Source organism: Vidua macroura, chromosome 16 (genome assembly GCF_024509145.1).
Source record: "Vidua macroura isolate BioBank_ID:100142 chromosome 16, ASM2450914v1, whole genome shotgun sequence".
Classification (NCBI taxonomy): Eukaryota; Metazoa; Chordata; class Aves; order Passeriformes; family Viduidae; genus Vidua; species Vidua macroura.
The window spans coordinates 10942929-10969845 of record NC_071586.1 but is presented as its reverse complement, the minus strand read 5'-3'; the positions used below and the strand labels follow the sequence as shown (position 1 = coordinate 10969845).

At 44.6% G+C, this 26917-nt stretch overlaps 1 protein-coding gene across 4 annotated transcripts in view; it reads left to right on the top strand.

Moving 5' to 3' along the window:
- Positions 1 to 26917, top strand: part of PDGFA (platelet derived growth factor subunit A) — a 165979-nt gene that overhangs the window by 28333 nt on the left and 110729 nt on the right. Inside the window, exon 7 of one of the 4 annotated variants that reach the window (XM_053992216.1) lies at positions 7072 to 7251. The exons of 2 other annotated variants lie outside the window; for them this stretch is intronic. The gene's annotated coding sequence lies outside the window, so the exon portion shown is untranslated. Of the gene's footprint in view, positions 1 to 4085; positions 6799 to 7071; positions 7252 to 26917 lie in introns of those variants that run through there. One more of the 4 variants, XM_053992218.1, reaches the window with a different exon arrangement.

The following is a 26917-nucleotide window of genomic DNA, read 5'->3' as shown; positions in this document are numbered from 1 at the left end:
ATACTTGTGCATGCCAGATGTCTCCCAAATTCTTAGATGAAATACACAAAGAAAGGCACAATTGATTACTTCAAGAGAAAATAAGTTCACATGTGAAGGCTGGAGTAGTCCCTGAAACCAGTAAATAAGAAGCCAAGTTTGTAACAAGCATTACACACTCATCTTCAGATCAGATCTGGTGTTTTGGCCTCTGTGTACTATCTTTGATCTTCCATAATGAAGGCAACTGGGTTTACTGTCCAGCTTTGAATTCAGAGTAGCTGTTAAATCAGGCGTGCAGAAGGCAGAAGCACACAGAGATGTAGTTGAGCCCATAGTGCTTGAAATCTCCAGGGATTTTGAAAACATCTTTATTCTTGAAAGCAATCACAAATAAGTAGGAGAAAAGCATTTTAAACACTTCTGAAAATCCCACCCTGGTTTGTTTGGCAGGTGAAAAAAGGATCCAGAAGAGATACTAATAAGGATCATTCAGTGACAAAGTATGTGTTCGTAGAGAAGGCTCATGCTTAAATCTTTCAGCAGTTAATTATCATCTTTACAGACCATAATACTGGAATACTTCACTTATCAATGCATCAGGGCTTGGATGAACTTTGAGACGCATGAAAACAAGACACTCCTTAGGCCTGTGGTAGCTCTGTGTTCTGGTAACTGATCAACCAATTACATAATTGGTCTCTACCTTGCATGAACAGATACAACTCCATTGACTTCTCTGGAGGTGACAGTTACCTGAGAACTGACCCGAAACTTGCCACAAAGCACATAATGGTTTCATATTTTGCTGTTTAGTGTTGTTGTAAAAATAGGCTCATTTCCTGGAGCAGTTAGAACAAGAAAATAGGGAAAAGCAATTTCCCACAGAGACTCATCCACGCTGGAATTCACTGAGGACCCCGGATGTGAACATGTGCTGATAGAACACATAAAACAGCAACTTTGTTTAGGGAAGCCTCTGACCTGTCAAAAATGCAGAGCATTTATTACCAGACTTTTCCTTGGCAATTAGTGGGTAGAATTACTCATAGAAATTGTTTTGCTTGCTCACAAGGGGAGAAGTAAGACATAAATTCATGATAGCCCCTCTTTGACCACAAGAAAGACTCTGTTCACAGAGGGCCTTTGGGGATCAACTCAGACTTTTAGACCTCAGTGAAGTATGAAGGACCCCTCCAGACTTGCTGGACATCCCTAGCTGGAATTTTTTCAGCAGTCTAAGGGATTTGGGCATCCACTTTTAATTCATTTTTACGTAACTTTCAAGAAACCTTTGTTGGCTTCAGAACATCTCTTTGTTCTGAAGAGAGACTAATTTTGACCCAACAGTGTCACCATGACGTCTGCCTTCCATCTCTAGGCAGCAGCTCTCAAACTTTAGGTTTCAGACATTTCAGATGGGGAGCCCCCTTCACTCCAGCCATGCTTCACCTTTCCTTAGCACTTTGGCTTTACATGCATTTTCTGTATAAAGGTGGTGCTGGTTTAACCTGAAGACCAGGGAAGTTTCAAAAGGCCAGATTTCACCTCTGGGCCCTGCTCAGCTGCTGTTGGAGTCTGTGTGGGGCCAGAAGAGGAGGGAGAGAGGGAGGAGAGATGCTCCAGCATTCCACTGTGGGTGAGGGCTGAGGGCTCTGTGCTCACACACTTGGAAATGAGGACATTTCTTGGCCCAAACTCACCCACTGTAAAGTATTCTGCTCAGAGATCTCCTTGGAGCCAGAAAGCTACTCAGAAACCTGCCCAAGATCTGAATTCCCCTTGACTGCAAGGGGTTTCCACAGCAAAAGTGACAGAAGCAATTTATCCCAGATAGAGTGGTTTCTTCAACAGGCCGAGTAGGAGTGGGGCAGGTTAATGCTCAGCTTGCGTACTTCACTGATTGCCCCAAATACTGCTTTTAAATCAAAATTTAACTGTTCTGGGATATGTTTCTTGTAGAGGTGCTTCAGAAGAACTTGCCTAACAGCTTGTACCCATTTGTTGTGAAGAGCCTCTGGCCCATCCAGTGTGTTTGGGCTATGCCTGTGTAGGTAACATAGCTAACAGGTTTTGGGACCTTGCAGCTGGGGTTAGTGAGTGCAAATGTTTCCCATTAGCTCCCTGCATACCCTAAGTTGTGATTCATCAAGGGAGACAGTGCAAAGCTGAACTTGAGTCCTGTGAGATGTTTCTTTGAAGTTACTTGTGCTTAAGGGTAGGCAGAGTTGACTTGCTGAGCTGAGGCCCTGAGGAGCCCACTGTGCTAACACAGGGCAGTTTAGTCTTTTCCTCTTAAGCATTGTCCAGAGAGATGTGAGTTTCAGAAGGGTCTGAAACCTTTCAATAAACCATTCCATAGGAATGAGGGAGGGCTTTTATATTCAGTGGTTTTCTACCAGTAAGCTCAGCTACACTGGAGAGCCCAGAGCTAAGCTTACCCTCTCTGGACCTTCCCCTTCCTTAGTTTCTTCAGTATGTTTCTTTTCAAAGGCAAGTGGAAAAAAAAAATCTTAAAATGGGACTTTAAAAAGGTGGGGAATTAAGCAGATCATATCATCTTGATTCCTTTATCTCACTTAATTAAGGAGAAGTTTGCCAGTAGTGATCTGGTATTTCCTAAAACAAGCATATATGAAGAACACTTTGAGGAACTTCAAAAGAATTTTCATGCTAGATCAGGAAAAGATAAAAACAGAAGTGGAAACTTCTAATACACTTTATGTTTCAGTACTTACAGGAAGTACATTGTTGCATAGGATACTAATGAATTCTGCAGGAGGAGTTTTCCAAAAGAAAAATGAAATGGCACCTTCTCTATCTTAGAGAAAAGGTCTGAGGGCTTTTGCAATTATGACAGATATGCAGTGGATATGTATGGTCATATCACCTGGAGAGAGTCTATCTCTGGCAAAAGGCTGTTTGGAGTTTCAAGTGTGTACACTATTGAATTTCTGTAGCAACTTCCTGGTCTAGCTGTGAAAAGTGATAAAGGGAATGGTAAAAGTCTATCTTGCTTTCATTTACCCTGTTTGACACTGCAGTGGGCAGAAATGCTGCCCTGTGTGTAGCTGGGTGCAGGAAGCATGGCAGGAACACACTGGAGTGGCTAAGGATGAACACATAATGTTGGTGCTGATGCTGGTAGTGAGGCCAGAAAAGTGAAAATAGCAACATGGATACTCCAATACACCAGTGACACTTGTCTGGAGAAATTATCATTTGACAGAGTCTTAATTAACTCAAGTGAAGAAGTAATTCTAAAATCCTGATTTTGGAATCCCAGAGACTTAATGCTCTCAGAAACAATGTGATACAGGATTGCTTCACATTTGTAAAGCACACTAGAAATCCTAGGTAACAGGTAACAGTTTTGTACTGTTTGAAGAGTTCTCTGGTGTCAGCAGAGTCCTCTGTGGTGCCTTGAGAGTGGAGGGTTTGTGCCCCAGGCTCAGCTCAAGTGTTCAAGTCCAGGTATGAACATATTTTAGGCAGCAAAGCATTTCCATCAGGACTGAAGCACATGGACATTTTTTTCTTGTGTACAGGCAAGATATTTAAATATGGGGTTAGTTGCTCTTCGTATCTTCAGGGCCCCAGATCCTTCTAAGCCTGTGATCACTGGAAGGCTGTCTGACTGAAAATCCAGAGGCCTTTGCCCTTTTGAAAGCTTCTACTCTTGCTTGGAAGTGAAATTTGGACTCCTGAGTTACAAAGATGCTTTTGAAATTGTTATATCTGTCTTTCTGCTTCTTTATAAATCAACCTGCTTGGTCTGAACTGAATGTTTAAATAATAAACAGCTAAAAGACTCTCTGATGGCTTCTTTCTGAGTGTTTCCCTTAGGGAGCCCTTGGGATCACATGGCATCTGCCCTGACCTTAAGGACCTGCTTTCTGGAGGCTTTTTTACAATGCTAACAAACCTCACATTTTAACTAGCTGTTAAATAAGCCAGTCAGTGGTAACTATTCAGGACAGGGATTAGGAGAGTATTCTTGCTGGCATACAAGATGGCTCTGTCCATGTGCTGGCCAGGGATGAAGGGCTGGAAAACTGTGTGGTGGAAGAGACTATTAATGTGATTTTCCACAACTTTCCTTGCAGCTGCATTTTTGAGAGGAGAGAGAAAGAGATGGCTAGGCTTGCAGTAACATGTTGTGCCGTCATAAATGCTACAGCCACCATCTGTTTCCAGCCCACGACTTGAAAGAAAACTGAGCAGTAATCTCATAATTCACATGAGCGTTTTACACTTGTGAACCCTTCCCAACCTTTGTCTAATAATGAGGGGAGTGCATGGTGCTAAGTTTTGTATTTTTCCTGTACGTATTAATGTTTATTTGTATGTCTTCTCCTGTTTTGTTGTTTTGTGGGGTTTCTTAAAAAAAAAAAATTCTCTGGGAGGAAAATCAGACCAGTTCCACAGTCAAAAGAAACATAATAAAGGCAAAATCCCAATTCCATTGATCTTGCTGGCAAAATTCTCCAGGAGGAGGTGCATTTAACATTCCTCAGTGTGTCTGTCTTAGTTACTTGCTGATGAAAAGAAAGAGAGACATTAGAAAGTGAAGAGGCAGGTTGCTGAACTGCCCTTTCCCTGCAGAAGCAGAGCTGCTACAAGAGCTGGACATGTGCATTTTAAACCGAACCATCAGGCAGGATGGTGATGGTAGGTTGGATTTTAATGAAAACAGATTCTTCTGCTAATCTTTGCTTGGGGCTGGCCCTCTGCAGGATTAAGGATCCCACCTGCTGTGCCAAAGACATGCTCAGGTTCGGGGCTGCTGGTGGGTGGGAAGAACACAAACATCCGAGAGTGACTCTGGTGAGTGATCCCAGTCTGTCCTGGTGCAGTGCCCTCAGGGAAGCCAAAGACTTGAGATCATTTAGTTGATGGAAACACTGCTCCCCTCCAGCCTGCAAAGCACGCTGAGCATCATTAAGGATTTCTTTCTGGCTGCTCTTCGAAACCAAGGGCTGCTCTGTCTCTGGGCCTCCTCTCACCTTTGGACCCAATTTGCACACCTCCTCCTACCACAGCTGAGTGAACTCCTGCTCTCCTCTGGCCTTAGCAACAATGGCTTTCATCATCCCTACCAGGACTGCAGAGCAGTTTAAGGATGAAAGGGCTTCTCATTTCATATATCCCACTGCTGCTAGAGCTATAAATCATCGATGGACTGAATTTATAGCCAACTGCTACTGCAAGCAAGTGAAATTTATTTTGTGTTGTCATACGTATGGTCAAGCTGTCCAAGAAGTTGCTGAACAAAGAACTGAGCTGCTGCTGAGCAACCCATTCAATCTATTCTCATTTTATTTAAAAATAATAAATAACTGTCAATCAAAGGAACTTATTTTGACATGTGCTACCTGCGGGGTGATCCGCAATATCTCCGGGATGTGTTTGTAAGTGGAAGAGAGCTGCTAGCTGTTGCCAGGTCCAGCAGATATGGCATGAAGTTCCACCAGGAAAAGGTTTGTGGGCTCACTAGGGTGTGGGACAGGTTGAAGGCCACCTCCTTTTTTAGCATTACTTGCTGTTCTGAGAGTGTTTGGTCAGGTAGCCCAGGGGTCGCAGTGACTTCTGCTTGAATCAGTGACAAATCTCCATTGACCTGTACAGAGCAGTGGCCCTTCTTCTGTCTCTCAGTTTGCTGACAGGTGGATTGTTGGTGGGTCTCTGGGGTCTGGAAATCTGGCCTGTGCCTATTTTGGTGCCTTGTGATGGCGATGAGCTAAAAATGAGAGTAGAAACTCTTCAAGCTGCTGGGGTCTGAATCACATATTTCTGTACGATTTACTTACAGAGCCAAAAAGCCTGGGAGGTTATTTTTGTGTTTTACCCAGGCTCATTAATTAGCTGGGGGTGTTGGGAGCTGTCATATTGAGCAGCCTTTCCCTGCTCACTCCTGTTGTCCTGCTGGATTCAATCCCTGCAGCCTCCCACCCCACTTTCTGTAGTTTATGGCCACATCTGGAGTGTCTCCCTGCACACGTGCTGGTGGGAGCCTCCTCCCTGCTGGCACACACGTCATGGCTTTTGGGGTCTGTGGAGTTACAGTCATCCTTCCCAACACTTGTTTTTCCATGAGAGGGAAAGAGAGAAGGGCTACGGGAAGGGCAGTGGCAGGGAAGGCCTCTGACACGAAATTCCCAGGAACAGGATTTGCACATTTTATGACCGTTCAGATGGAAATGCAATGGAGCTGAATTATTCCTCCTTAATCCTGCTTTCTCACTTTCCTCCCAGCAGCCTCTTCCCCTGCAGTTTAGGTAATACAGAAGCTTATAAACAAATCCCACCGCGTGAAAAATAGCAAAGGGGGGGGAAAAAAGGGACCTGGGTTAGGGCTGTGATGGATAGACAGGTGGAAGGCAGGCACCAGAAGGGAGGATGAATGGTAAAAGCCTTTGATGGAAACACTAAAGAGCTATTGAAAATCCAAGGGGTGGGGGGAGGGAGGAGAAAGAATAGCAGGAGGAGGGAAAGCAAGGGAGTCGTGCCCCCGTCCCCCCGCCCTCTTTCTCAGGATGTTGAAAGTATTTGTCCTTCGTTACAAAATGATTGAACTGCCGCCAGGCCAGGCCACCCTTCCAGCCATTGCACTGGGAAACTGGCACTTCTGAAAGCCTCATCGCCTCTCAAATTTTATAGCTTTCCCTTTTTGTGGGAGTTTTTGTGTTGTGCTATTTGCAGGATTGTTTTCAGATTTGCCGCGTATCAAAGAAACTATGTTTTGTTTTTGTTGCCCTGACAAAACACAGAATCCAGGTAATGAAAAGAAAAATTAAAAAATAAAGGCACATTTTTATCAGAAAACACAGCTGTCTGCCTTTTATTGAGTCAGAATTTCATGCACTTGGTATTCACGGCGTGAATTTGGTTTACCTCTAGTGCTTTTTGAAGGAGAAATTTCACCCTACAAACAGCGCTTCTGCTTTACTAATGTCTCTGTGTGCACAAAAGTGGTGCCTGTTCTTCAGAGTCAGAGTAGTGAGGATGACCCTGTTGTACCATAATTAAAATGGATTTTGCATCACGTACATGTAGATAACAGTGGGAAAAAATAATCTTTCCCCTTTTCAGAATGGTTCCTGAAGCTCTGCAATGTCTTTGACCTGCAGGATCTACAGATGGAAAGAACGGTTGAAGATCTGAGTACGAGACTGTTCCTGCTGCCAGAGGCTGTATTTGTACCATGTATTTATATGTGTATGTATTTATATAAGCCTGATGCTCGGAGAGGACTGGAGCCGTGTGTGTTCTTAATTAGATTTGGAGGTCTGTAGATGCAGCATCCACCCAGATTCTTGTTAACCAGGGGAGGACGCAGGGCTGTGGGGTCTGCCCAGTGCCACTCACATGCCAGAGAGGTCAAGGGGGTGGTGCCCTGGCCAGGGTGACCAGGGCTATCCCTGGGCAGGTGCCTGCTCTCTGTGTGGGGCGAGTGCTTGTCCTCCTGTCCCATCATCTGCATCACCCTCACTGCAGCCCCAAGGGCACTTCTCTGAGTACACAGGGCAGACAGACAGCTGTCTGTTGCTTCCAGGATTAGATCCTGGGATTAGGTCTCTTATGGATCATGCCATATAATTAAAATAGTCCTGGAAGAGCAGAGAGGCAGTGTGCCACCCATACACAGCTGAATACCGGGGGGCTGTGCTTGCTCACAGACACACTGCAGCTGAAAGCAAATCTCTCCACTAACATAATTTACAACAGCAATTTCCACCTAAACATCTCCAGTGGCTGGTTATATTCATGAGTTTGCAGTGCCCTGAGAGGTAACACTGCCTTTGCCCCCAGTTCCAAAAGAGCAGAAAGGGTAAGTGGTTGGCTCAAGGTTAGGTGGGAGTCACTGGAGATGGTGCTCCACACTCCTGCCTTCAAAGGAATTTGCTGTGGTGACCAGAGCAAACAGCCCCTGCTGTTACCACGCCGGACTGTGGCGTGTCACTCGCACTTTGTATCTGAGATGCTGTGTCTGGGTAGGTATCACTGTCCTTGTGAAACCAACTTTTAGTTCTGGAGCGTGGGTGAACACTTGTCATCATGCCAGGATGACACAAGGTCTAGAAATTATGATGGCAATTCAGGTCATGGGATAGAGGGGGAAAAATGCTGTCTCAGAAGTGTCCCCGTCTGGTGTCACTGCTGGCGATTATTTAAGATGCAGGACATGACTGTGGCAAAGATCAGGTTGTAGCTGATATGAATCATGCCTTGAAATAACACTTTCCTTCTTACATTGTGAAAATTACAGCAGTATGGGAAGTGAGGGAAAATGGGATTTCCCTGGAGGTTAAAGATTTTCCTTTAATCAGCTTTCATAATGTTAATTAAACTTTTGGAACAATGGCTGAGTCCTGGGATCCGCCCGCTCTTGCATAACTATCTCACAATGCTGATTTCACTTTCATGTTTATTTGCCAGCATGATTCCAAGTAAGAGCTGAGCAAGATCTCCACACCAAGGAGCTCCTTGGGGGTTTGGGAGAACTCACCTCCCTCTCTTACCTCTTCTGGGGAGAGAAGACTCCAGCTCTCCCCTCCCAAGGAGGAGCAGTGTGGAGGGATCAAAGCACTTTGTCTGTCATCATCACCCCATCTGCAAATGGGGCTAATAAAAACTTACTGGTATTTTGAGGCTGGTGCATATAAATATATACCCACCCATATGGAGAAAAGGGTGTGTTTATAGAGATCAGTACATGGATACATCTATTCCGGGTAGGTAAGATGGATTACAGTGCCACTTGTTCCCTGAATTTTTCACTTTTTCTGTAGCATAGTTGCTATGTGCCCATGGGAGCCATCGTCCCTGGTCCTTTCAGCGATGGGCTTAATATAACCTGGTCTCACATCACACACACACAGAGCTCTGGGGAAGAGAAAATCTGGGGAATGGTTCACAGGCAGGGCATGACATTGATCACCCCAGAGAGCACACCCCATGGGAATGGGAGCTGTGCTGGGCACATTTCCTGGGCCGCTTGGTGCCAGACTGGGATGTCTCTCCTGGTGGCCTGAGACGTGTTGGTGAGCTCCAGAGCTGCACTAGTGATGTCTCAGAGCAGCCACCAGCCACACAGGTGCAGGGGGTGCACACGCAGGCAGAGCCACAGCCTGGCCACTTTGTTCTTCATGTTAGAAAGGACTTGCTTCAAAAATAAGGGATGAAAATGTACAAATGTCGGACACAATTAGGAAAAAAAAAAAAAAAAAAGGAACCTATTATATTTTAGGTCAAAGAGTTATCTAGCTCAAGATTTTTAAATATGTGCAAAATGCAGTTTGTGCAGAAAGGCCATTAATCAGCCTCTGGAAGAACTGCCTTTTCTGCCTATTTTTTAAGCTGCAAAGATGGAATCAAAAAGCGGGGAGTGCAGGGGCAGCTCCATTTTCCCTTTGTACAGAGCAGGAGGGCACCTCTATCTGTGCAGGCTCCTGCTTCCCTGGCAACATGTTCACATCTCTGCAAAAGCTGTTTAAATACGCCGAGCCACGCAAACTACACGGCACTTTCCCTGTTGACACACGCCTTTGACTGCTCTGAGGAGGTGCTCTGTAAACACCAGTGCTGGACGGTTTTTATGTGACTTATTCCTGATTCATTGGTTCTAAATTAGTAGCCCCAAGGCACATACCTTTCCTACAGGCAGGGAAGGGATTGCCTCTTCTCCCCACCTTTGGGAACTTTGACCTGCTGGGATCACAAACTGTAGGAAATCTCAGAGGCGAAGTCCCAGGTACCGCCAGCAGTAAAACCTGGGAGTAAACAGATTAGATGTGCTTGAAAGACATTTCAAGGGAGCTTGGGCTTTCTGGCTCATCTTCCCTACACCACCAGCAAGATTATTTCAAGGCTGATTTTAATGGCATGAAGGCTTCTTCCTTAATACAGGAATTGGCTGTGTAATTTCTATATATATACATATATATTTATCTTTTCCTCTTTGGCAGTGAGGAATTGAAACTTCTTCTCCACACCCCTCTGATTAGCACAGGAGTGGCAGGAGGGATTTTTCCTCTCTTAGTCATTCTGGGCAACCTTTGAGCCCAGGTTTTCCACCCTGTTCCCATTAGGAAGCTGCAGAGGCCACGCGAGTGAGTTCCTGGCCAGCTGGGAGCTGTCAGCTGCCTTCAAAGCCCTGGCCAGCCCCTCTGTGATAAATCCATGGTGAGGTGTGTAATGCACATGGTATCAGCCCCATATCCCACACAGTTCCTGTCCCAACATGGATGAAAGCTTTTTTAAGAACTGGAGTACAAAAGGGGAAAACTTATTTCTTGGACTTTTGAGTCAGTTTATGGAGCAGTCAAGAGTGTTAGGGTTGGGTCTTGCTTGGTTTTAGCAGAGGGCTGCTGGTTGTAGGTTTTACCAGCCTGTCACAGGAGTGAGATGAGAAAGCCCTAAAAACTTAGCTGGTCCTTCCCAAATCCTCCCTTGCAGATGGCAAAGTACATTGTTGATTCACACAAAAAAGAAATGCAGAATCCACTCTAGACATTTTGGGCTGAGACAAATGAAGATTTTGTTTTTGTTTTGTGATTCTGGCTTTGGCATCACCTTTCCAGTTCTCTTTTGTTTGGTCTCTCAGTGATTCATCTCTCCATTTCACTTCTCTTTTGTTTGTTCCATAATTGCTGGCTTAACCTGGAGGCATGAGGCTTCCTTGTGGAAACATCACCAGGCTGTCAGTCAGCCACGGAGAGGTGGTACAGCTGGTACAGTCCTTCCTCCCTCTCAGGAGTGAGTGAATCATCCCTTGAATATGCAATATCATCCAGGACAGAAGCCAGGATTCTCAACAGGCACATGAATTTGAGCATCTCTGGAAACATTATTTCCACATTTTGGGCAGCCTAAGAGACAGTAAGTAAATAAGCAAGCTGTGGCATTTGCAATCTCTTGTAGTTTTATTTAAAGTGACTGCCTGTGCTCAAAATGCTTGTGTGGGTATTAAAAACACAGAGAGAAAAGCGTGTATCCTTGATCTGATACTGCCCAAGGCAGCTTCAGGGTATGGCCCATTTAATGCCATTGAGCAGTCCATTGAACAGTTAAGAACCCACCAGAAACAGTAACTGCCTGCTTTCCTCATGAACACTCACAAGAACCAACACATCCCAAACCCTCTGTGTTGCTGGCCTCTGGGTTTCTCCTTTGGAGCTGTGTCCATGCTGGCTCTTGGTCCTGCAGGGAGCTGTTTCCCACTGCCCTCGCACAGGAGCAGTGAAAGGCACATGGGCTCCTTCCCTCAGCTGGGATCTTGTTCAAAATGTTTCCCCTCCAAGGAAAAGACCAATTTCCCATGTTTTTCTGGGCTGTAGGGGGGAATATAGAATTCTCTGTAGCCAGAGAATCAGGGAATATTCACTGCATCAGCGGGTAGTCCATGACACAGCATTTCACAGGATCAAGTGGTTTTCCTGAGCTCTCGTGTGCTGTGCTGATGAATCCAATAAAACTGCCCTGGAGTGAACATACAATGAGATTTCACTGCTAAATGTGTGAGAGATGCAGTGGGAAAAGGACACTGCTCTGACTCAGCTGGGAAACACTGGTCAGGAGAGCTGTGGTATGGTTTTCTCTATTCTTATTAATACCAGGAGCCAAGACTTTTTCTGCTTCACATTTGTGCCAAGGTCATAGCTATGTGTTAACCTTCATCAGTCCTTCTGAATGATAACAGTGAAAGTAAAATACCATTAAAATTATCTTCCTATATGTTCAAACCACTCTGGCACTTTTCCAGGCAGTGTTTGTGCCCCTGTTTATGCTGCAGACCCTGGTGACCCTGGAATACTTTTATTTACGACAGCATAAGCATCATTTCCATGGCAACATGCTTTTCAAGCTGCAGATTGGGGATTGCAATTTCCTGAGCAATAGAAGAAGAAATGGTGGATTTTTTTCCCTTCCTAATCAGCCAGTAGCAACTTTCATGTGCAAAATAACCAGCCACGACAAATCAGTTAAAAGCTACATTATCATCAAGGCAATTTGAAAGCTCAGCATGGTTAGCCTAAAAATAAAAGAGAGTTAGATCCAGTTGTTTAATGGCAATAGAGATGGTGAGATGATATCCTCACTGCTGCTCTGGTAAATTGGCTTCAATGTGCTCTGCAATGCTGCCTAAGGAGGAGCAGAGCAGTTCCCTTCACTGCAGTGACACATTATTTACAGGAAGACTAGGACAGGTATAATCCTATATGGCTTCAGACAGTGCTTTCCCATATTGGAGGAGATGACAAAGACTGTTTGAGAACAGTCCAAACTATCAACAAAGCAATGTTACTAACAGGGATGTTGGTTAGCAGCTCGTGTGAAACTGCCCTTGATGCTCTCTGCCTTCAGAGACCACTGGGGTGGAGCTGCTCCCCGGGGTGGAACAGCCTCCTGTGCACACAGAGGTGCCAGCACAGCCTTGGGGACAGAAATGTCACTTGGCAGTGCCACAGCACTGCTTCCCTCCCCAAAATGAGTCTTCAACAGCAGTTAAGTGTCATCATACTACAAACAGGATCACTGAGGGGCAGAAAGATACAATGATGTGCCCAAGGCTGCCGTGGCTGACAGTCAGAGGTGCTCCCTGGCATCCAGGACACCATCCTGTCTACCAGGGGCCATGACCCATCCATCAGAGCAGGGTGTTTGAAGGCTGGATCTGTCCCCTGCTCAGCCAGCTTGGTGCTCAGCAACACTGGGACCATCACTGCTCGCTGGAGATCAGCACTTTTCACAGCTGCTCTTCTCACCATCTCTCAATGGTGGAAAATTTGCACTAAAAATACTGCCTTAAGGAATTCAGAAAAAGGTGAGGATTTCTTTCTTGCTAGATTGCCCTTGAGAGCAAAGAAATCTCACTTCCTATCCAGGCAGGATTTGATGCTGACCAAGCCAAGCCCAGGGAATGTGTACCAGGGTGGTTGTATGTACCAGGATGGGTGTACTTAGCAGCACTGCTTCACACCTCTCTGTATTATCAGTCACTCATGTCTCTGAGTTCCAAGTTAGACCTTAATGCTGACACTATAGAATTATCAGAGACAAATTTCTAAGTCATAGTAGAAATCATTTCAGAGAAAATAAGTGCTGCTGCTGGTCCCACCCACTAGAATTATTTGAGGTGACGGGTAAATAAATATTAAACTACATTCTGTAATGGTAAAAGTACATTCTGCTTGCTAAAAACCACATTCACACTGATTTGCTTTGGGCCTCCAGTAGTTTTGGGGCAAAACTCCCACTAGTTTTGAAAGCACTAGGACAGCAGAGGTGCCTTCAGGTTCAGGGGATCCCCACATGTTGTGAGGTACAGCTGGCCATTAATTCTCCTGGTGGAAGCTGAGGAGATGCTGCTTTCAAACACCAGCTTTTCCAAGGCAGGGCCTGGTGAAGTGTTCTGGGGAGTGAGCTATTGGACCAGCCCACTGCAGAGCTCAATGTCAAAAGCTTTCAGGACATCAGGATCTGCAAGGAGCCCTGGACTAGGCAACATTTAAAGGTTCCTTTTGACCCAAACCATTCTGTGATTCTGTGACTAAAGCCACTGCGTATTGATGCGCAATGCCAACCACAGCATCCCAGCACCCTCCTCCCTTTGAAGTCACTTGTCAGACATGATTTGGAGTCTAGGCACCTGGGATAGGAACTCAGGCAGCCCCTAGGCACGTTCTGCCCCAGGGAGAGCGCTCACCCTCGTGCTGGCTGGCGATGGGAGAGCAGGAAGGGTTTTCAGCCTGCTCTCATGGTTTAGACTTGAACTTGGAACTGTTTGTTTTTGCTACGCCACCCCTTCCGCCCTAGTTAATAGTCAACTTTGAAACCCAGCTTTATGTCCCATGTTTGATTTACATTTCAAATGCAGGACCAGCAGGGCAGGCTGTCTAAATCACTTGTCAGCACAGGGGAAGGAGGTGACACAGTGGGAGGAAAAAGTGAGACGGGGCTATGGCCCACTATAAACGTTCAGGCAGCTGGGCAAAGCTGTTCCTGGGAGAGTCCCCAGCAAGCGACAAATGCTCACCTTGCCCAAAGGTTGGGGTCCAACCCAGGCACCACACAGGGACCAGCTTGTCTCCTTTGATTTATGCTCCATTCCTCCAGCTCTGCAACCCTGCATCCTGTTTTCCTTCTCCTCTGCAGCTGTACGTGGAGGTGAGGGCTCAAAAAGACCCAGCGAGAGGAGTTTCTTTTGAAACCAAAAATAGCCTGTCATGATTTTACTGGTGGCTTTTTTTCTTTTTTTTTTTTTTTTGGTCAGCATGTCGCAATCCTAAATTTATCACTGAATTGGCATACAGGAAGCCTCTCTAATCTCCAGTTGGAGGGCACAGGGCAGAGTGAGTTCACTGGCCACTCTCAAGAACCGTCTGGCTGGAAATATCATTTTCAGCTGCTCTTTGATGAGGTAACATCAAGGAGCAGAGTGACTGCACACACCACCCGGGCCACTGCCAAATGGATTGCAGGGCCAGTCAATGCCGCATTGAGGAAAGGGGAAACATTTGCAAAATCGGTCAAAAATGAATTAGATGTGTTTTAAAGTAATTCCTGTGCAGACTGTTTACTTGGAATGGCACAAATATGTCCTTAGAGACCTTCCCAGGCTTGACCTGATGGATGTGGTGATGCCTAATCCTGTTCTGATGCTGCTGCCCGGAGTTGTGCTGTGCGTGTCTCGACAGCTCATCAGCAGAGCCCTGCTGGCTGCCACACACTGTCCTGATGCCTTTGTGCAACAGGACAAACTCTTCCTTTCATCTTTTTAAATTAAACACAAGATCCTTGGGCTGCAGAAGGAGCAGCCAGCCCCTGGTGGAGATGGCAGGTGGAGGAGCCAGTGTGGAGGCACAGCCCAGCACCATCAGAGGCTGGTGAGAGCATCATGCCTCTCCAGTGAACCCACATTCGCCCCACCTTCCCAAGATTTTGCTGGAAACACCTACCTCTGTTTCTTGCAAACATGTTAAAAACTACCTGCCAGGTTCAGCTGATGTAAATCCTCATAAACTCGATCACCAGCCTTATTCCTGAGAACTGCTGCTTAATGCTCTGTTTCTTCATGGCTGCAAATTCTCTCAGTTTATTTTAGCGTGGTGCCTTGCTCTCAGTTTCACCACACACATCCTTGATATTGCCAAAAAGGCACTGGTGAACATGAGCTGTGTTACCAGAAATCACATTCCTGTTCCTGTTCCTTGGCTCATTTCTCCCTCATTTCCCTTTGCCTTCCTATTTTAAGGCTGCATGCATGACATACCTGTCAGCTAGATCCACTCAAATATTTATCCAGTAATTCAATCAGTGGATTTTATGGTACATTGCTAACTACATTGATGATTTTCTTCTCATTCACGTAGCTTGGGTTGCGGTGTGTTAGGGAGCTGCAAGGCTGCAGGTTCATGGGGGTCTATGAAGTCAGAGAAGTTTATAAACCATGAAAAATTTCTCCTTTTTTCTGACACCTGTGAGGAGCCCTGGCTATGTGCTGTGCTGAGGAGAAGGGGAAAGCTCCAGAGCCTTGCTGGGACTTGGGCATCGACGTGACCCCACATCAGCCTCAGCTGGGGCCAACCGCCGGCTCATGCCGAGGGAAAAGCAAACAGAGAAGGAGCAGAGTCCACTGGAACTGGGAGTGAGGGATTTTACCTTTAAATTTCAGAGCACACCCCTTTTGTTCATTCCCTTCTAACCTCCACTCATTCAGAAGACATAAACTAGTCTTTCATAGGGAGCTATTCCCCCCAAAGAAAGCTGTTAAGCCAATCCCAGCTTCAGGAGCAGCTTCAGGAGATACACCAGACCTCCAGGCTGTGCTCCTGAAGCCTACCATGACCCCAGGCTGGAGCTCCCCAGAGCCAGGCACCGTGGCTGAGCACCCCAAAGCCCCCCTGCTCTGTGGCCCAGGGCTGGTTAACCCTGGGCTCTGGTGGTTTGGCCAGTCAGCCCTTTCCTCACCTCAAAACGGGGCCTCAAAGAAAGGGAGGAGTGAGAGCTAGCACCCTTTTATAGTGTGAGTAATGGCTCAGCAATACCTTCCCCCGGGGCAAGGTATGCTCCACACACCGCGATTTCAAAAGAAGTTAAAAAAAAAAAAATAAAGCAAAGAAGGAATGAGGAACTAACTCAACACACCCTGTAGGCAGGTTCTGGCTTCCCAGGGAGAATTAGAGTACAACCTTCCAAATTGTGCTTAACGTGTTATAAACAGCTTTTTCTTTTGCCCCTTCCCCAACCTGAACCCCAGTTTTTTTACAGGGTAATGCTCTACCTTGACAGGATGAGAGAGATGTTGTATATGTGTAGCTAGAGATACTTTATCACCCATTTCCATTAATAGCTATTAAGAATAGGGATAAAAATGATAATCTCCCTCTGTTGCATCCTGTGCCCAGTCTCCAGGAATCCTGTTACTTAATGTTTGAAACATGCTTTGGAGGATAGATGGATGGAGTCGCCCCCCACTCATTCCTGGCTCTGGAAGCAGGAGCACACCCCGAGCTCTGCTCACCACAAGCACTGGATTTGGCTACAGAGCTCCAGGCATTTGCTGAAGGGCTTTGCTGGGATGGTGTGCTTGATATCTTGCAGGATAGGGAAGGAAGGCAGTAGGAGATTAAGGATTTTATCGTGTTCCCAGGAAAGTTCAGTGCAGAGTTTCATTGATTTGTGTGGAAAAGAAGCTGACCCTCATAGTTTGCACAGCTGGGAAAGAAGCCTGGGAGATCCCAGTGTCCTGTCCTTTCCTCTAACCATTAGCTACACTTATTGGAGAAATATGGGACATGGGGGAATTTACACTGTCTTCCAACCACGAAGGTTGCTCCAAAAAGAAGCAATATTCTTATATAATAAGAAGCATAAATCTATAATAATTACATAATAATGTACATTATCAGTGCATCAGAGTAAGTGCCAGGCTGGACACAGTGTCTTTCAGCATACCTTGGCAGTTTTACTAAAACAGCAGATAAGTGGAGATTGATACAACCTTGTCAGAAGTGTGGATACTTTTTCCCCCTGCAATACCTTCACTTAGCTGAAATTCCATACGTGATTAGATTTTACTCGGCTGTATCTCCTACAGCAGTGGCATGAGGCCTATTAGGAAATAACTTCAAACTTACTGAAATCCAAAGCATTTTCAGTGCATCAGTAACCTCAAACAGCTCCGGTTAATTGCTGAAGTGACACTGCCTTCACGTCTCAAACAGCATTAGCTGATATTAGCTAGAATATGAAGCTCAGAAAATGAAAACATTTTAGGCTGGAACATCTCTTGTTAAGACTCTTGCAGATGCAGTCAGACTAGGTAGCTCAGCATGCCCTGGTTTTCTCAAAACTCTTTGATAAAATTACAATAATAATTGTAGTATATTAGTTAGTCCTCGGGGATAGCTCCATTTTCCATGCATGTAACCTTTACTGCTTTGGGATGCAAGCTATTTGTCTTGGCAGCCTGAAACAGCCCATAACTTCACCATGATAACCATTTTTAGTTTGGCCTGTAGATGTATTTTTTTTTTCCTTTTTCAAATCCATCTGTCCTGAGAAGTCAAATTCCTGATTTTATCTCGAACCACCCACCCTCTTCACTTACAAAGAAGACCTTGGAACAAACCCTCATCCTCTTCCTTTGCTTTTTGGTTTTCCCTTGCCTCATTCTCAAAGAGACTCATATTTCTGTTTCACTGTGTTTGGGTTAAATACTTCTGTCCCTGGAATTTCTGTACTCTGAGGTTCTGTATTTATTACCTCACAATAACAGCAATAACAGCCAAAATACTTCTGTTGAATTTACAAGTTTTAAGAACAAGAAAAACAACCCAGAAATCATTTTCCTGCCTTAGCAAAGCTGTTGATGATGGGTGCATGCATGAGAAAAGAAACCAGCTCTTCCCCCATCCTTTCCTACTTTTCTCAGAGGCAAAACCAGCAAAACCACCTCTGCTAGAAAAATCACTGAGACTCGTTGGCAGTGGTTTGCCATTCAGCAGGTCCATTCAGGCTGTTTTCATGGGTGATTCTTTTTTCAGATGTCCAGCACTCAAATATAGCAGATGTGGATGTTTTCTGTCTTTGAAAAGAGAAAAATAGTAATTTTGATGAAGACAGTGGGACTGATGCAAAAGGCAGAGTGAGACCCAGTGCTTGGTGAGAGCCTTGAGATGATTTTCATCTTCACATTGTCACAGAGGCAGCTGTGAGGAGTCTGTAACTAATTTAGAGCAGAACATGGGGCTATTCCATGTTGCCATAGGTTCAAGTTCAGCCCAGAATCTGCATGGGGTAGGAGGGACTTAGGTCTCTCTTTGCCCTGTCCTTTCAGCGTGTGAGCTACACAGCCTTTGCACCACGTGCTCTCATCAGTTGCCCAAGTGCAATTAGACCTGAGCAAACTCAGCCATGGGGGAAAGAATTATGCTGAGGAATTGCCTTAGGAGTGCTGTGAAAGTGGCAGCAATTTGAGAGACTCTGGGAAAAACGCCTCTGGTAAAACATGTACTTCTTCACCAGTATTTTAGGCGTAGGCACAAAATGATGTTGAGTGTTTCTTGCTTCCCACAAAGTGCAAAGCTGTTCCTTTAGGTTCATCCCAAATCCTCTGAGTGACTAATTCCCTCTCAGAGTTAGCAGGGAGAGACACGTCGGTCTGTTACACAGACTTAGCAGGGATTACTTGGTTTATCACCATCAGTTTTCCTACACTCCAGAGCCACTCTTATTCCCAGCCAGATGTTCAGAGGTGGGCCCAGCATCTGGGCAGTGCCTCACCAGACCCTCTGGGTCCTCACTGACAAATACCTGCAAAAATGCTTTTAATCTGTTTGGTCTGGCTTGTCACAAGGCCACAGGGAACAGCCTCACAGGCTGGATTCAGTTACTTGGGCTCCCACTTGGCCATCCTACTGGGCAGTCAGGGACATTTTTGGGGTTTGAACCTCTGTCTCCTTGAAGGACTCATGGAATCACCCATTTTGCTGACAATCAAGATTGTTCAGCAAACTCTGCTGCCTCTTGGGAACCAATATGTAGATATTCTTCAATAGCACTCAGGGTTTCACCTCTGATTAGGAACAGATGAATATTAAAATAATTAATGTTAATGTATTAATAGTACTAAATGTTATGTTTTATTATCTCAAGATATGCATATTAATGAGTAAGTGGTAATTTCTAGCTAATTAACATCAAGTTTCTTGGATTATGTTCTTTGCTAAGTTGACCACTTTACAGCTTCTGGCAGTTAGGTGTGATAAAAGATTTGCAGGATCAAAACTTCTTTAATTTTTTAAATTGTAATTACTATTATTTTCAACATCCCAATCTGAAGAGTATTGGACTGATCTCTCCTGAGAGAACTGGAAGGTGTCTTGTGTCACTTGAAGGTTACTGGGTGAGTACAAACATGCCACATTTATTTAAATCTGTCATTTCCTTTCCCCATGGTTACTCCTAATTCAACACCAAAAAGGCTTTGCCTCCTTGACGATGTCAAGAAAAAGTCTTTGTTTCAGCCTGCTCTGCCAACCCAGTGACATAACCCGAGCTGCCAGATATCTCTTGCCTCATACACAGGTGTCATTCCTCTGGATCTTTCCAGTTCTACTGCTAAAGTGTATCCCATTTATTCTGGTTATCTAGAAATCCTCCCTTCCCCTCCAGCCCAGTCCACCTTTCATCCCAACCATCTGGAAGACTGCTGTTAGGCAATGCTATCTTGGTCTAATTTGCAAGAAATAATTGATTTATTACTGCTACATACCTTCCCTGATTTTCCTGGACATGGCAGAAATAACAGGCTGTCCTGGAATTAAAGAACTTCATATAAATTGCACTCACACACAACATATCTGGGTGATAAGGGGACCTGAGCTCAAAGGAAGCCACATCATATCTCAACCCTCTGGAGTTTTGAGAGGTTTATTTTAATAATATCCTGACTTTAGCATATACAATCCACGGTATTTGCCAAGCTTAAAACAACAGCCACAGGAGGATCCTGTCGTACGTTTTGCAACCGGTTCTCACATCAGCAGAGTGCTGATCCTGCATGGAATTCATTCCACATTTTATTCATTGTCTGAATGAGTTATCAAGACAGCTCTCTGCCTGGCTGGAGGTACCAACATAGTGCAGACAGATTTTTTCCCACAGAACTCTCTGAAGCAACACTGTCAGCATGGCTATATTTAATGGGCTCTACCCATGCAGTCAATCTCTCAGTGCAGAAGAAATAGTTTACAATCTCTGAAACCCTACACTCCTCTCTGCCACGGAGCAGGAAAAAGTAACATCTACCGTCATTCCTTTTGCATGTCGCTGGATCCAGGGGGAAGGGAAGGCTAATAAGACAATGAGGACATTGAAAACAATATTTTGAGAGGCAGGCAAAAAAAACCAAAAAAAATCAGTAGTCAGCATCTGCAAGTAATCTTTAACCACAGCTAAAGGCTGCCTTTTAATTCACATACGTCATGCCCTTCTTACCTTTGCTTTAGGCTTAGTTTGAAAATAACCTGTGATCTTCTTTATATCATTGCTATTGCTGAGTGAAGAGTAAGGACAAAGACTGCTGCATGCAAAGAGGTTTCCTCCAAGTTAAATGCCACTAGGCAGAAAATAACTGACATTTTGGGAAGATAACACAGGGCAGCATTATGTGCTTCAGAGTCCTGTGCTGTAGCCCTGCAGAATGCCTGACAGAGCTGCCACACACATTCAGGTAAAGGTCATTTGTCCAAAAGTGATTTCTGTGAAATAAAATTGCCTGTTTGACAGTTTTGAAAAGAAGTCTGGTTCATGAATATGGCACAGAAATGTCACTACATGCTGATCAGGGGTAAGTGGCAGGGTAATGGTGTGACCTTCCCTTCACATCTGAAATAAATCTCCTGGGATGTGGGAGAGGGGTTGGTGATGTCTGTGAAACCTGGGCCAGGGAACGGGGAGGCTCCACACTACACATGGCGTGAGCACCATGGAGGGAGATCAGTCATTTTAGTGAGGTTTGGCAGGATTTACCTTCAGAGCAATGACACTGCTGAAAGATAAAACGACCAGATGAGACAACACAGCTGGATGGATGACAAAAGGGATGGAGAGCACTTTACCTGGGAATGAGCAGTGGCACAGCTGTGTTGGGCAGCTCATCACGACTGAAAGTGCAACTCAGCTGTGGCAGGAGGAAGGCCAGGAGCTTATATGAGACCTCTATCTCTGAAAGTCCAAAACCTTATTCCCAGAGTTTTATTATAAGTGCTACAGAGTTGGGAAGTATAGAGATTTTGAAATACAAACATGTAAAGGCTCCCTTGCAGCTCAAAGCTTTAGGATTGATGTTCATCACTTTTTACCATGCTGTATGTGATATGTGTGTAGATCCCTGTTTAGAATCATAAACTACATCAGTTGTGATTGTCCAGGTCAAAATTTCTCTCTCTACAAGGCACAGGCATAAAGTTGACTGCTCTTATGACACAGTTTAATTCTTAACTCTTCAGTTAGACAGGAAAAGATCCAGAGTCTTCTTGCCCACTATGTCCTCCTCCTCCCCCCTTTATGAAAAAAATACCAAATGTGCAAGTTATAAATAACACAAGTTATCTAACATTTCACCATATAAGGAATGAGCAGAAGTGGAAATGCTGATTTCTCTTTTGCCTTTAGCATTCAAATGAAATGGACAATGTAGCAAACTGAATATTCCCAGTGAAAATGGTTTGTGGGTAGTTTTGGTGTCCTTGTGCTCTGCTCTGAGCTTTGTAGGCCCCTTTGCTGATGATTCAACAGCCAGGAATCAGAAGTTTGTCATTATATTCCTAAAACATAATGGTCTCTGACCAGTTTGAAAGGAAGGGGCTCCCCTACTCTTGTGTTCCATCCCGTATATAGGTAGGGAGCAGGAAAGGATTGTTTGTAAAAGCTTAGGGGACGTGTATGTACTCGCCAGAGACTGTCATGAGCTCAGTAACACCATCTTCACTGCTGCCTTTAGCCAGAGAAGGGATATTTTGAGGGCAAGTACAGGCAGTTAGATCTGTTGTCATATAGATTAATCTTGGGGTAAGGTTTGAAGCTGATCTGGAGCTAACATTGGAGTCTAAAGGAACTGGTTGGTTTAAACCATTTTTTCCCTTTTTAAATAATAGGTGTCCTTCCAGACCCCTTTCCCCTCATGAACAGAAGCTGATTTGGTTCTGGGAAGCAGATTCCTTCCCTCTGTGTTTCTCCTCTGCAGCCTGAACTGGCCTCCAGTTAATTCATATGGAATTGAAAAAGGGATGAAGATATGAAGCTGTTCTGAGCCTCTCTCTCTCATACAGGGAGATATCAGATACTGAAAAGCAGTTTTGTATCCCCTGGTAACACCAGGCTCAAGGAACATTTCACAAATAAGGAATCTGGCTACCTGGTTATTAACAGCCCAGTGCTTACTTACAGTTATCTCCTACTCTATTTACTCAAAACCAGGTATGAAAACATTCATGCTAAAAAAACAAAAATAATGGGAAAATGCACTGATTTGGAAAACAAACTGAGTTAAAGCAATGAACCACAGTACGTGTTTTTTAATACACGTACAGCAGCATAAGGAAACTGTGGGAAGCTAATTTGCAAGCCTGTTTACTGAATACCTGGAACAACTCCCATTTCCCATTTAAATTAGCTACAGGAAGCCAAGTGTCTAATTTGCTTCTCCAGTACCTGCTTGTTCCACTCATTTATGTCCTTAGCCTCATGCATTTAGTAGACCATCTCTCCTGGCATTTCAGATGTTTATTGCTGCATCTATAGTCTGTGGAAGCCTTTCCAGGGAGAAATAAATGCAGCCTGCTAGCAGACAGGGCTGGCTCTGTACCTGCCTTGCACTTCACAGGCACAAACAGCTATCTGGAGTCAGGAGAACAGCAGGTCAGGGTTATAACATCCAAAATCCCCGGGCCAAAAACAGTATGCAGCTCTTGCAAAGGCAGGGACTGAGGAGCAGCCTCCTATTTGTGGTCAGTGCTAAACCTGTTCTGTATCCAGAGAGCTCTGGCTGCCCAGTGTTAAAGCAAAAGATACCCAGGCAGGGTAATAATGGGATTTAAAGTATTCCCTTCCACTCACAACAGCACCTCAAAGCTGCTTTCCAGCCCCACCTGCTCAGGGCTAACCCAGGCTGTGAAGAAAGCCTCTTGTTGCCATCAAGTTTTTTGTCTCCTTGGGAAAGGAGGGGACGTGGCTTTGGGCTGTGAGAATTGCTCATGGAAAATGGTCCTGGGTTTAGTCCCTGTGCTCTGGTCTCCAGAGCCTGCGAGCTCGAAGGCTCAGCTGTGCGTCTCTAACCAATTATGGGCTGTGCTAGCATTGCAGCTCGCTTTTCCAGAGGCAGGTTTCTCAGTGGAAAAATGTGAGAAGTGTCAATAAATAGTGGCAGTTTTGAGAGCACTGGGCCAAGGTTTCGCCTTGCCTATGGACACAGTTATGTAATGGTTCTTCACCATCTGTGGACTTCTCTTAACCAAAAGCTGACCTGGAATATGCAGGTAATGCAGACAGTGGAAAGGAAATGCCTCTGGTTTAGCAGTTGAAAACTGGTTTACTTTCAGGAAGATTGAACTAGATGATCTTTCAAGTCCCTTCCAACCCAAACCGTTTAATGATTCTGTGATTTGCAATGGCATAAAGCACGTGGAGCAGCATTTTAAATGCTTTCTTCTGCTGCTGATCAGTTCTGTCACCAGCCAGCCTGCCCCTCTGATTACAGTGTGACTTTTCAATAGAACAGTAAATGCCAGTTCACCCTCATGTATATTATGCATTTGTTTGTTTGCTACTGACAAAAGAAGAAAATTCCTTTATTCTTTTTCCTCCTCTCTCTCCAGAGAGGTCAGGATTTATCCCTGAATGATTACATGATCTGTTTCATGCTAATTAAATAGAAAGCAAGTAAGAACTATCGTTTATAGAGTCCTTAAGCCCAGAGGTCTTATTTTACATTTCAGAAGGAAATTGAAAACATTATTCCTTGGAGAACCGAGATATAAAAACACTGGGAAATATTCATGTAAGCGAAGCACACAGAAATATCCTTCATTTATGTTCCCATTTGTTAAAACAAAACGGTACTTTTTTAAGCAAATGATGAAAATTGAATACTTTCTTCACAGTAGGAATATCACTGGTATCAGCCTTATAGACAGAATGACCGTCTACCCCCGGCCCTAGAAAACATCCTTTACAATACAGTGCAGTCAGACTTTGTCCCAGTAGACGAATCTTGCTAAAGCTGTTGCAATTTGCACAGTGTTCTTCTTTAAAATAATAATTTAAAGTAAAGGTGGAAAAAAGAACTGTCATTCTTCCAGTATCAATGTTTGATTCACTGTTTTGACTCCTTTAAGCACATATCATTATGTCTTTCTCAGATGCCATGCATAGTGAGTGAAATACATAACCTGTACTTAAGAACAGCATATTTTTAGATCAATGCTGAACAGCAAGAAGTTCAATGGAGTTCTAATAAAAAAAACAAACCCCAAAACAAAAACCCCAACATCGAGCAAACTAGAACCTGCAGCTGCTTCTTTTGCTTCCTCAGTGGTTTAGGTTTAATTTTACAGGCTTTATTACATTACATGATCTCACCCTTTTCCTTCTCCAGGTGGACGAAAACATGGTCATTGAAATGATATTCCTGTGAAGCTGCAGAACTCAGTTTGGTGGAGGAAGAATGGGACATAGGTGGTAAATGTTTCTAGGGCTGAATCACCTAAATTAAATTACAGCTCCTACAGAACCTGTCTGGAGAGAACCATTTTAAAGCAAGGCTTATAGTAAGGCAGGTACTCAGCAGAAGGAAACCTGGGGATCAATCAAAGTAGTGTTGGAGTAGATGAATTATGGAGAGATTTTAATTGGCTTTGGACAGAGTTATAGGTAAAATCTCCCTCTTACCCGAGGCCTTAATGGACGTAAATAAACAAGTGATTCTGGGGAAGGTGGGTGGGGAGGGCAGCAGCTACCCAGGAAAGCCACACAAAGCCATTTATCTTCATGAGGGCCATTAAGGAAGGCTGGGAAGTTCCTTTCTCCATGGATGCTCTCAGTGAGCTTTGGGGTGTCAGTGACCCATATCAGCCACTGCAGAGCAAACTCAGGGTGTTTTCAGCAGTGAATCACAGGCAAATCAAGCTATTGCTGCAATATTCCACAGAGTTTGGAAAACTTGACTGTGTGAACGTCCTTCCTGCAAATGTGGGAAAAGCTTAGCCATACTATCCTCCATGGCACCTTCTTGAAGGATTGGGAATGTACCTATCAAAATCCCTTCAATTTCATGGTTTTTCACTGGCTACTGATACCAATGAAGTGCTTCAGGAATCCTTCCATGCCCAAAGCAGCTGTTTTGCACCTGGTTTTATGGGAAACTGTGAAATGAGATTTTCTCAAGATTTTTAGGGGGTTTGAGTGTGGGACATAAAGAATTTAAAACAACTATATGAAGCTTGATTACTTAGTGAAAATCATACATTCTAGAAGAATTAATTACTGGAAATCTAAAGAACTATTAGGACCTCACATTTCATGTTTTGATCTTTTACCGATTTCTGATAAATATTTTCAGTCAGGAAGGCTGAAAATGGTGATTAATCTTGAAAAAATCTTTCATACCAAGAGAAAGCCACAAAATATCTTCTTTTTGTACATAAATAATTCTCACAGAATAAGCATGATACATGATAAGTTATAGAAAATACTCTGCTAAGACTGCTGGAAATTCTTCCATCGAGATGGAAACTGTACTGTGAGTTGAACATTTTTATTAGTATTTGCTTTAGTTACATTTCCATTTTCAAGTAGAAAACTGATATTTTTTTGGCTGAAAGTTCTTCCCTCCTCCAGCTCCCAGTGCAAAAATGTCCAACCATTTTCTACTAAACAGGTTTTTTGGCTTTCAGGTTTCCAAGAAACAAGGCAAATATATCCACCGTATCCCTTGTCTGAGCCACTTGATTTTACTACAGCACTGGGGAGGTTCACAGCTCAGCAGAACAACAGTGTGCAGTGTGTGCCAGCAGATATGCAGGAAAATCATGTCTCTGCCCCCCAGCCTGCAGTGTGCAGGGAAGAGAGGGAGAGGAAAGGGAAAGGGAAAGATGTGCCTAAGCAGAGATTTAGCTGGGTTTTATGAGCCCAGTCATTCTTTCCTGCAGAAGAGTTCCAGTGAGACAAAATGCCTTGGGGTGAAGTTTGGAAGGGGATCTTACGGGTGAGGTAGGAGGGAAGAATGGTGGAAAAATAACAGTGGAAAGGAGGGAAGGAAGTGTGTGAAGGGGGAGAAAACTGATATAGAGAGGTAAGAGATCAGAAAAGGGGGAAAAATAACTCACATGAGAGGAGAGTGATGGTTGGTTGGTGGGGGGCTTGAACAGAGAGGAAGGAGCAGGACAGAGGGGATCCCACATCCAGGGTCACTGCAAGTGAGGAGAGCAAAGCCTGGAGTTTCAGAGCTGAGAGGGGGCAGGGGCCCGGAGCCATGTGTGTCCCCAAGGCTGCCGCTTTTCTCTGGGGGAGTCACCTGGTTCTGGCCAGATTTCTTTAGGAAAGAAGGAAAGGTCAGAACCAGAAGTCTGTACAAGGAGTAAAGGCTTTAAACTGAGAGGGGGCAGATTAGATGTCCGAAAGAAATTCTCTCCTGTGAGGGTCGTGAGGCCATGGCATAGGTTGTCCAAAGAGGTGATGGATGTCTGGAGGTGTTCAAGGCCAGTTTGGATGGGCTTGGAGCAACTTGGTCTAGGGGAAGGTGTCCCTGCCTGTGGCAGGGGGTTGGAATGGGATGAGCTTTAAGGTCCCTTCCAACCCTAACCATTCTGTGAGTCTATGGCTTTTCACCCTTCCCATCTGCTGCTGGGGCAGTGCTGATTGCAGGGCTTTT